Source organism: Bombina bombina, chromosome 12 (assembly GCF_027579735.1).
Source record: "Bombina bombina isolate aBomBom1 chromosome 12, aBomBom1.pri, whole genome shotgun sequence".
NCBI classification, from domain to species: Eukaryota; Metazoa; Chordata; class Amphibia; order Anura; family Bombinatoridae; genus Bombina; species Bombina bombina.
Window position 1 is genome coordinate 65030989 of NC_069510.1, and position 10000 is coordinate 65040988.

General features: G+C 43.4%; 1 protein-coding gene across 1 annotated transcript in view; it reads left to right on the forward strand.

Annotated features, from left to right (window-relative positions):
• The window catches only part of PLXNA3 (plexin A3), a 304218-nt gene that overhangs the window by 52902 nt on the left and 241316 nt on the right, over window positions 1-10000 (forward strand). The window lies entirely within an intron of this gene.

Consider the following 10000-nt stretch of genomic DNA (forward strand, 5'->3'; position numbering starts at 1 on the left):
GCATGTGTGAGGAGCTAAGAACCACTGAAAAAGCTTATAGAAGGCATCATTTGGTATCGTATTCCCCTCTGGGCTTGGTTGGGTCTCAGCAAAGCAGATACCTGGGACTGTATAGGGGTTAAATGTAAAAACTGCTCCGGTTCCGTTATTTTAAGGGTTAAAGCTTTCAAATTTGGTGTGCAATACTTTCAAGGCTTTAAGTTACTATGGTGAAATTTTGGTGAATTTTGAACAATTCCTTCATACTTTTTCACATATTCAGTAATAAAGTGTGTTCAGTTTAAAATTTAAAGGGACAGTAACGGTTTTATTGTAAAACGTTTTTTGTGCTTTGTTGACAAGTTTAAGCCTGTTTAACATGTCTGAACCATCAGATAACGATGTTCTATATGTATGAAAGCCAATGTGTCTCCCCTTTTAAATATATGTGATATATTTGTGTCATAATGTCCAAACAAAGTAGGGATTATAATGCCATAGATATGATATTGCCCAAGATGATTCCTCTAATGAGGGGAGTAAGCATGGTACTGCATCATCCCCTTCTGTGTCTACACCAGTTTTGCCCACACAAGAGGCCCCTAGTACATCTAGTGCGCCAATACTTATTACCATACAACAATTAATGGCTGTAATGGATAATTCTATTGCATGCATTTTTTCCAAAATGCCTACTTATCAGAGAAAGCGTGATTGCTCTGTTTTAAACACTGAAGAGCAAGAGGACGCTGATGATATCTGTTCTGACATACCCTCACACCTATCTGAAGGGGCCAGGAGGGAGGTTTTGTCTGAGGGAGAAATTTCAGATTCAGGGAAAATTTCTCAACAAGCAGAACCTGATATTGTAACTTTTAAATTTTAATTAGAACATCTCCACGCACTACTTAAGGAGGTATTATCTACTCTGGATGATTGTGACAATTTGGTCATTCCAGAGAAATTAGGTAAGATGGACAAGTTCCTAGAGGTTCCGGTGCCCCCCGATGTTTTTCCTATACCCAAGCGGGTGGCGGACATAGTAAATAAGGAGTGGGAAAGGCCCGGCATACCTTTTGTCCTCCCCCTATATTTAAGAAATTATTTCCTATAGTCGACCCCAGAAAGGACTTATGGCATACAGTCCCCAAGGTCGAGGGGGCGGTTTCTACTCTAAACAAACGCACTTCTATTCCTATAGAACAGTGTTTTTCAACCAGTGTGCCGTGGCACACTAGTGTGCCGTGAGAGATCCTCAGGTGTGCCACGGCAGACTGACAACAGTGTGACATATTTTTTAAACTTTGCTTGTTTTTACTCCCAGTGCAAGGGTAGTTTGTAGGAGGCATGGCATAACAGCACAATACATACAGTATGTGTGTGCTTGTGTGTATGTGTATATATATATGCTGTATTAGGCTACAATGTGTGATTTTTTTTAAATTTTGGGATGGTGGTGTGCCACAGGATTTTTTAATGTAAAAAAGTGTGGCACCGCAAAAAAAAGGTTAAAAATCACTGCTATAGAAGATAGTTGTGCTTTCAAGATCCTATGGATTTAAGGTTAGAGGGTTTGCTTAAAAAGATGTTTGTTCAGCAAGGTTACCTTCTACTACCAATTTCATGCATTGTTCCTGTCACTACAGCTGCGTGTTTCTGGTTCGAAGAACTAGAAAAGTCGCTCAATAAAGAATCTTCGTACGAGGAGGTTTTGGACAGAGTTCAAGCTTTTAAATTGGCTAACTCTTTTATTTTAGATGCCGCTTTGCAATTAGCTAGATTAGCGGCGAATAATTCAGGGTTTGCTATCGTGGCGCGCAGAGCGCTTTTGCTTAACATCCCTTTCAAGGGTAAAACACTGTTTGGCCCTGACTTGAAAGAGATTATTTCAGACATCACTGGGGGAAAGGGCCACGCCCTTCCTCTGGATAGGTCTTTTAAGGCTAAAAATAAACCAAATTTTCGCCCCTTTCGCAGAAACGGACCAGCCTCAAATTCTACACCCTCTAAGCAAGAGGGTAATACTTCTCAAACTAAGCCAGCCTGGAGGCCGATGCAAGGCTGGAACAAGGGTAAGCAGGCCAAGTCACCTGCCACTGCTACCAAAACAGCATGAAGTGTTGGCCCCCGATCTGGGACCGGATCTGGTGGGGGGCAGACTTTCTCTCTTTGCTCAGGCTTGGGCAAGAGATGTTCAGGATCCTTGGGCGCTAGAAATAGTTTCTCAAGGTTATCTCCTGGAATTCAGGGGAAGGTTCCACAGGTCTCAATTATCTTCGAACAGGCATTCTTACACTGTGTAGAAGACCTGTTAAGCATGGGAGTGATTCATCCTGTTCCATTAGGAGAACAAGGGATGGGTTTTTACTCCAACCTGTTCATAATTCCCAAAAAAGAGGGAACATTCAGACCAATTTTAGATCTCAAGATTCTAAACAAGTTTCTAAGGGTTTCATCGTTCAAAATGGAAACCATTCGAACGATCCTTCCTACCATCCAGGAAGGTCAATTCATGACCACGGTGGACTTAAAGGATGCGTACCTACGTATTCCTATCCACAAGGAACATTTTCGGTTCCTAAGGTTCGCCTTTCTGGAAAAACATTACCAGTTTGTGGCACTTCCATTCGGATTAGCCACTGCTCCAAGGATTTTCACAAAGGTACTAGGGTCCCTTCTAGCGGTGCTAAGACCAAGGGGCATTGCAGTAGTACCTTACTTGGACGACATCCTGATTCAAGTGTCGTCTCTGTCAAAAGCAAGGGCTCATACGGACATTGTCCTAGCCTTTCTCAGATCTCACAGGTGGAAAGTGAACATAGAAAAAAGTTCTCTGTCCCCGTCAACAAGAGTTCCCTTCTTGGGAACAATAATAGTTTCCTTAGAAATGAAGGTTTTTCTGACAGAGGCCAGAAAATCAAAACTTCTAAGCTCTTGTCAGGTACTTCATTCTGTTCTTCTTCATTCCATAGCGCAGTGCATGGAAGTAATAGGTTTGATGGTTGCGGCAAGGGACATAGTTCCTTTTGCACGAATTCATCTAAGACCATTACACCTGTGCATGCTCAGACAGTGGAATGGGGATTATACAGACTTGTCTCCGACGATACAAGTAGATCAAATAACCAGAGATTCACTCTGTTGGTGGCTGACCCTGGACAACCTGTCACAGGAAATGAGCTTCCGTAGACCAGAGTAGGTCATTGTCACGACCGACGCCAGTCTGGTGGGCTGGGGCGCGGTCTGGGAACCCCTGAAAGCTCAGGGTCTATGGTCTCGGGAAGAATCTCTTCTCCCGATAAACATTCTGGAACTGAGAGCGATATTCAATGCTCTCAAGGCTTGGCCTTGACTAGCAAAGGCCAAATTCATAAGGTTTCAATCAGACATCATGACGACTGTTACATATATCAACCATCAGGGGGAAACAAGGAGTTCCCTGGCGATGGAGGAGCATCCGGGGGAGTGGGAACTCCATCTGGAAATCTTTGCCCAAATAACTCAATTATGGGGCATTCTAGACATGGTTCTGATGGCCTCTCGTCAGAACTTCAAGGTCCCTTGTTACGGGTCCAAATCCAGGGATCCCAAGGCGACTCTATTGGATACAATAGTAGCACCTTGGATCTTCAACCTAGCTTATGTATTCCCACCGTTTCCTCTCATTCCCAGGCTGGTAGCCAGGATCAATCTGGAGAGGGCTTCGGTGATCTTGATAGTTCCTGTGTGGCCACGCAGGACTTGGTATGCAGACCTGGTGAATGTGTCATCGGCTCCACCATGGAAGCTACCTTTGAGACAGGACCTTCTTATTCAGGGTCCATTCGAACATCCGAATCTGGTTTTCCTCCAACTGACTGCTTGGAGTTTGAACGCTTGATTTTATCAAAGCGTGGGTTTTCAGATTCTGTAATAGATACTCTTATTCAGGCTAGAAAGCCTGTAACTAGAGAAATTTACCATAATATATGGAAAAAATATATCTGTTGGTGTGAATCTAAAGGATTCCCATAGAACAAGATAAAAATTCCTAAGATTCTTTCCTTTCTACAAGAAGGTTTGGAGAAAGGATTTTCTGCAAGTTCTCTGAAGGGACAGATCTCTGCTTTATCTGTTTTACTTCACAAAAGGCTGGCAGCTGTGCCAGACGTTTAAGCGTTTGTTCAGGCTCTGGTTAGAATCAAGCCTGTTTACAGACCTTTGACTCTTCCCTGGAGTCTTAATCTAGTTCTTTCAGTTCTTCAAGGGGTTCCGTTTGAACCCTTACATTCCGTAGATATTAAGTTATTATCTTGGAAAGTTTTGTTTTAGGTTGCAATTTCTTCCGCTAGAAGAGTTTCTGAGTTATCTGCTCTGCAGTGTTCTCCGCCCTATCTGGTCCATGCAGATAAGGTGGTTTTACGTACTGAGCCTGGTTTTCTTCCGAAGGTTGTTTCCAACAAAAATATTAACCAGGAGATAGTTGTACCTTCTTTGTGTCCGAATCCAGTTTCATAGAAGGAACGTTTGTTACACAATTTGGACGTTGTCCGTGCTCTAAAATTCTATTTAGAGGCTACTGAAGATTTTAGACAAACATCTTCTTTGTTTGTTGTTTATTCTGGTTAAAGGAGAGGTAAAAAAGCAACTTCTACCTCTCTTTCCTTTTGGTTTAAAAGCATCATCAGATTGGCTTTTGAGACTGCCGGACGGCAGCCTCCTGAAAGTATCACAGCTCACTCCACTTGGGCTGTGGCTTCCACATGGGCCTTCAAGAATGAGGTTCCTGTTGACCAAATTTTTTTTTAAATTATATACTTTTGCTTCTTCGGAGGCTATTTTTGGGAGAAAGGTTTTGCAAGCCGTGGTGCCTTCCGTTTGGGTGACCTGATTTGCTCCCTCCCTTCATCCGTGTCCTAAAGCTTTGGTATTGGTTCCCACAAGTAAGGATGACGCCGTGGACCGGACACACCTATGTTGGAGAAAACAGAATTTATGCTTACCTGATAAATTACTTTCTCCAACGGTGTGTCCGGTCCACGGCCCGCCCTGGTTTTTTAATCAGGTCTGATGAATTATTTTCTCTAACTACAGTCACCACGTTACCATATGGTTTCTCCTATATATATTTCCTCCTGTCCGTCGGTCGAATGACTGGGGTAGGCGGAGCCTAGGAGGGACTATATGGCCAGCTTTGCTGGGCTCTTTGCCATTTCCTGTTGGGGAGGAGAATATCCCACAAGTAAGGATGACGCCGTGGACCGGACACACCGTTGGAGAAAGTAATTTATCAGGTAAGCATAAATTCTGTTTTTTCTTGGCATAAATGTTTTGTAGATGATCCATTTATCGCCCATCTGGGTTTTTTTTTTGTAAAAATGTATAGTTTTGCTTATTTTTAAATAACATTATGCTGATTTTCAGACTCCTAACCAAGCCCCAAATGTTTAGATGTATACTAATGTCTACAGACTCCTGCTTCTGTAATGGGTCTTTTCATATACAGGGGAAGGGGAGGAGGGGAGTGTCTACCCTTCCTGCTTTCTCAGCCCCTTTCAGTGGTTGTCTCAGCCGAACCTCATCAATTGGCAGCTTCTAAGTACTTTTTAAAATGGTTTTATACTGGATTTTTATATCAGTATCTGTGCATATTCTTCTTTATAGTAGATGAAAATCGGTGTATACTATCCCTTTAACACTCCTCTAAAAATGATTACACCCATGCCTTTGGTATCGGCCCTGGCTTGACTGTATATCACATGCATTTGCTCCCAGTACTGGAATACGTTTTGGCTTTGCACATTTTATAGGAGCTGAGATGTACATCTATTTTTTTTGTTTTTTTTTTGTTTTTGCTCACTACCAAACTTTATCAAGACCAAAGCAGTGACGTTTTGCGAGAAAGACAGAGAGGAAGGAAAAGCAAGTGAATATGGAAATTGTAGTCTTTGATACTACAGAGAGACTCATTTGACTTTAGCATCTTATACATTGGCTTTATATTTGTATGTAGCAATTACAGAAAAATGCTTTTACTTTGAATGGTGGGTTGCACTGTTTGTTGTCATTGCAAAACTCCTCATTTTATACCATCTTCCCAAATAATTGTTCATTCTTCACAATCATCTGTAAATTATCTGTCCTCATTCTTCAACAAATCACCTGTTTTTTACCATTTAGCCCAATTTTTCTCCTTTCTCTTATCATTCGTTGTCTGCTACCGACCTATTTCCTTTATCATTTGTTGGCAGTTCCCCATCAGTATCCAATCACCATCCGTAACCCTTGAACAATTGGTTGTTCTCCTCAGCCTTAAACGACCGTTAAATACGATAGAATTACATAATCAACAAATGCATAATACAAAAGTTGTTTTTTTTCTGACGAATTTCAAAGTTAGTCCAATTTCCCTTTCCCCAGCATCATGTGAAAGCCATCAGCCAATCACAGAATGCATATATCTATATACTGTAAGTTCTTGCTCATGCTCAGTAGGAGCTGGTGCCTCAAAGTGTATAAATATGAATATTGTGCACATTTTTGATAATGGAAGTGGATTGTGTGCTCTCTCTGAATCATGAAAGTTAAATTTTTACTAAAGTGGTCCTCCTTACCCTCCTTTAACCATTTCCTTTACTCAGTAGATCCGCTGCCCATCCTTCATCATCCATTAGCACTCTCATCATGTGTCGCTAGTCCATCATCTTCCATTCTGTTGCCCATTCTATAGCACCCTCATTGTGTCGACAGTCCATTTTCTCAGTCTGTAGCCTATCCTTCAGCAATCTCGTCATGTCGCTGGTCCTTCACCATCCTCCCAGTCTGTAGCCCATCTTATAGCAATCTCATCATGTTGCTAGTCCACCATCCTCAGTCTGTAGCCCATCCTTCAGCAATCTCGTCATGTCGCTGGTCCTTCACCATCCTCCCAGTCTGTATCCCATCCTATAGCAATCTCGTCATGTTGCTAGTCCTTCACCATCCTCAGTCTGTAGCTGATCCTTCAGCAATCTCGTCATGTTGCTGGTCCTTCACCATCCTCCCAGTCTGTATCCCATCCTATAGCAATCTCGTCATGTTGCTAGTCCTTTACCATCCTCCTTCTGAAGCCCATCCTTCAGCAAACTCATCATGGGTCACTAGTTCTTCACCATCCTCCACCTGTAGCCCATCCTTCAGCAATCTTGAAATGTGTTACCAGTCCTTCACCATTCGCCCAGTCTGTAGCCCATCCATCAGCAATCTTGAAATGTGTTACAGTCCTTCACCATCCTCTGTCTGTAGCCCATCCTTCAGCAAACTTGTCATGTGTTACCAGTCCTTCACTGTCCTCCATCTGTAGCCCATCCTTCAGCAATCTTGTCATGTGTTACCAGTCCTTCACTGTCCTCCATCTGTAGCCCATCCTTCAGCAAACTTGTCATGTGTTACCAGTCCTTCACTGTCCTCCATCTGTAGCCCATCCTTCAGCAATCTTGTCATGTGTTACCAGTCCTTCACCATCCTTCAGCAATCTTGTCATGTGTTACCAGTCCTTCACCATCCTTCAGCAATCTTGTCATGTGTTACCAGTCCTTCACCATCCTTCAGCAATCTTGTCATGTGTTACCAGTCCTTCACCATCCTTCAGCAATCTTGTCATGTGTTACCAGTCCTTCACCATCCTTCAGCAATCTTGTCATGTGTTACCAGTCCTTCACCATCCTCCGTCTGTAGTCCATCCTTCAGCTATCTTGTCATGTGTTACCAGTCCTTCACCATCCTCCGTCTGTAGTCCATCCTTCAGCAATCTTGTCATGTGTTACCAGTCCTTCACCATCCTCCGTCTGTAGTCCATCCTTCAGCAATCTTGTCATGTGTTACCAGTCCTTCACCATCCTTCAGCAATCTTGTCATGTGTTACCAGTCCTTGACCATCCTTCAGCAATCTTGTCGTGTTACCAGTCCTTCACCATCCTCCGTCTGTAGCCCATCCTTCAGCAATCTTGTCATGTGTTACCAGTCCTTCACCATCCTTCAGCAATCTTGTCATGTGTTACCAGTCCTTCACCATCCTCCGTCTGTAGTCCATCCTTCAGCTATCTTGTCATGTGTTACCAGTCCTTCACCATCCTCTGTCTGTAGTCCATCCTTCAGCAATCTTGTCATGTGTTACCAGTCCTTCACCATCCTTCAGCAATCTTGTCATGTGTTACCAGTCCTTCACCATCCTCCGTCTGTAGCCCATCCTTCAGCAATCTTGTCATGTGTTACCAGTCCTTCACCATCCTTCAGCAATCTTGTCATGTGTTACCAGTCCTTCACCATCCTCCGTCTGTAGTCCATCCTTCAGCTATCTTGTCATGTGTTACCAGTCCTTCACCATCCTCCGTCTGTAGTCCATCCTTCAGCTATCTTGTCATGTGTTACCAGTCCTTCACCATCCTTCAGCAATCTTGTCATGTGTTACCAGTCCTTCACCATCCTTCAGCAATCTTGTCGTGTTATCAGTCCTTCACCATCCTCCGTCTGTAGTCCATCCTTCAGCAATCTTGTCATGTGTTACCAGTCCTTCACCATCCTCCGTCTGTAGTCCATCCTTCAGCAATCTTGTCATGTGTTACCAGTCCTTCACCATCCTCCGTCTGTAGTCCATCCTTCAGCAATCTTGTCATGTGTTACCAGTCCTTCACCATCCTTCAGCAATCTTGTCATGTGTTACCAGTCCTTCACCATCCTTCAGCAATCTTGTCGTGTTACCAGTCCTTCACCATCCTCCGTCTGTAGCCCATCCTTCAGCAATCTTGTCATGTGTTACCAGTCCTTCACCATCCTTCAGCAATCTTGTCATGTGTTACCAGTCCTTCACCATCCTCCGTCTGTAGTCCATCCTTCAGCTATCTTGTCATGTGTTACCAGTCCTTCACCATCCTCCGTCTGTAGTCCATCCTTCAGCAATCTTGTCATGTGTTACCAGTCCTTCACCATCCTTCAGCAATCTTGTCATGTGTTACCAGTCCTTCACCATCCTCCGTCTGTAGCCCATCCTTCAGCAATCTTGTCATGTGTTACCAGTCCTTCACCATCCTTCAGCAATCTTGTCATGTGTTACCAGTCCTTCACCATCCTCCGTCTGTAGTCCATCCTTCAGCTATCTTGTCATGTGTTACCAGTCCTTCACCATCCTCCGTCTGTAGTCCATCCTTCAGCTATCTTGTCATGTGTTACCAGTCCTTCACCATCCTTCAGCAATCTTGTCATGTGTTACCAGTCCTTCACCATCCTCCGTCTGTAGTCCATCCTTCAGCTATCTTGTCATGTGTTACCAGTCCTTCACCATCCTCCGTCTGTAGTCCATCCTTCAGCAATCTTGTCGTGTTACCAGTCCTTCACCATCCTCCGTCTGTAGTCCATCCTTCAGCAATCTTGTCGTGTTACCAGTCCGTCTCCATCTTCCCAGTCTGTAGGTTATAATTCAGCACCTTTCACCATCTGTCACCAGTTCTTCACAGAATTTCCAGTCTTAATGCCTTTCCTTCAGCACCCTTGTCATCTCGGTGTAGTTTTTCAAAATCCTCAATTGTCTTCCATGATTCGGCTTTCTCAACCATCTGTTGTCAGTTCTTCACCACACCCTCGGTCTGTCACCTATTATTCAGAATTCTCCCATCTCTTGCCAGTCTTTCACCAGTCTGTCACCCATTTTTCAGTACCTTCACCATTTGTCACCAGTTCTTCAACAAATTTCCAGTCTAATGCCCATCTTTCAGAACCATCACCATCTGTCAGCTATTCACCATCCTCCCCATCTGTCACCAGCTTGTCAGCACTCTTCCCATCTCTGGTGCTATCTTCTCAGTCTATCAGCAACCTCTTTCATTTGTCACCAGTCCATTACATCCAGCCTGTTAAAGGGACATGAATTCCAAAATGTTTCCTTCATGATTCAGATACAGCATACAGTTTTAAACAATTTTCTAATTTACTTCTATTGTCAAATTTGTTTAATTCTCTAGATATCCTTTGTTGAAGGAGCATAAATGCTCTACTGGAAGGTAGTTTA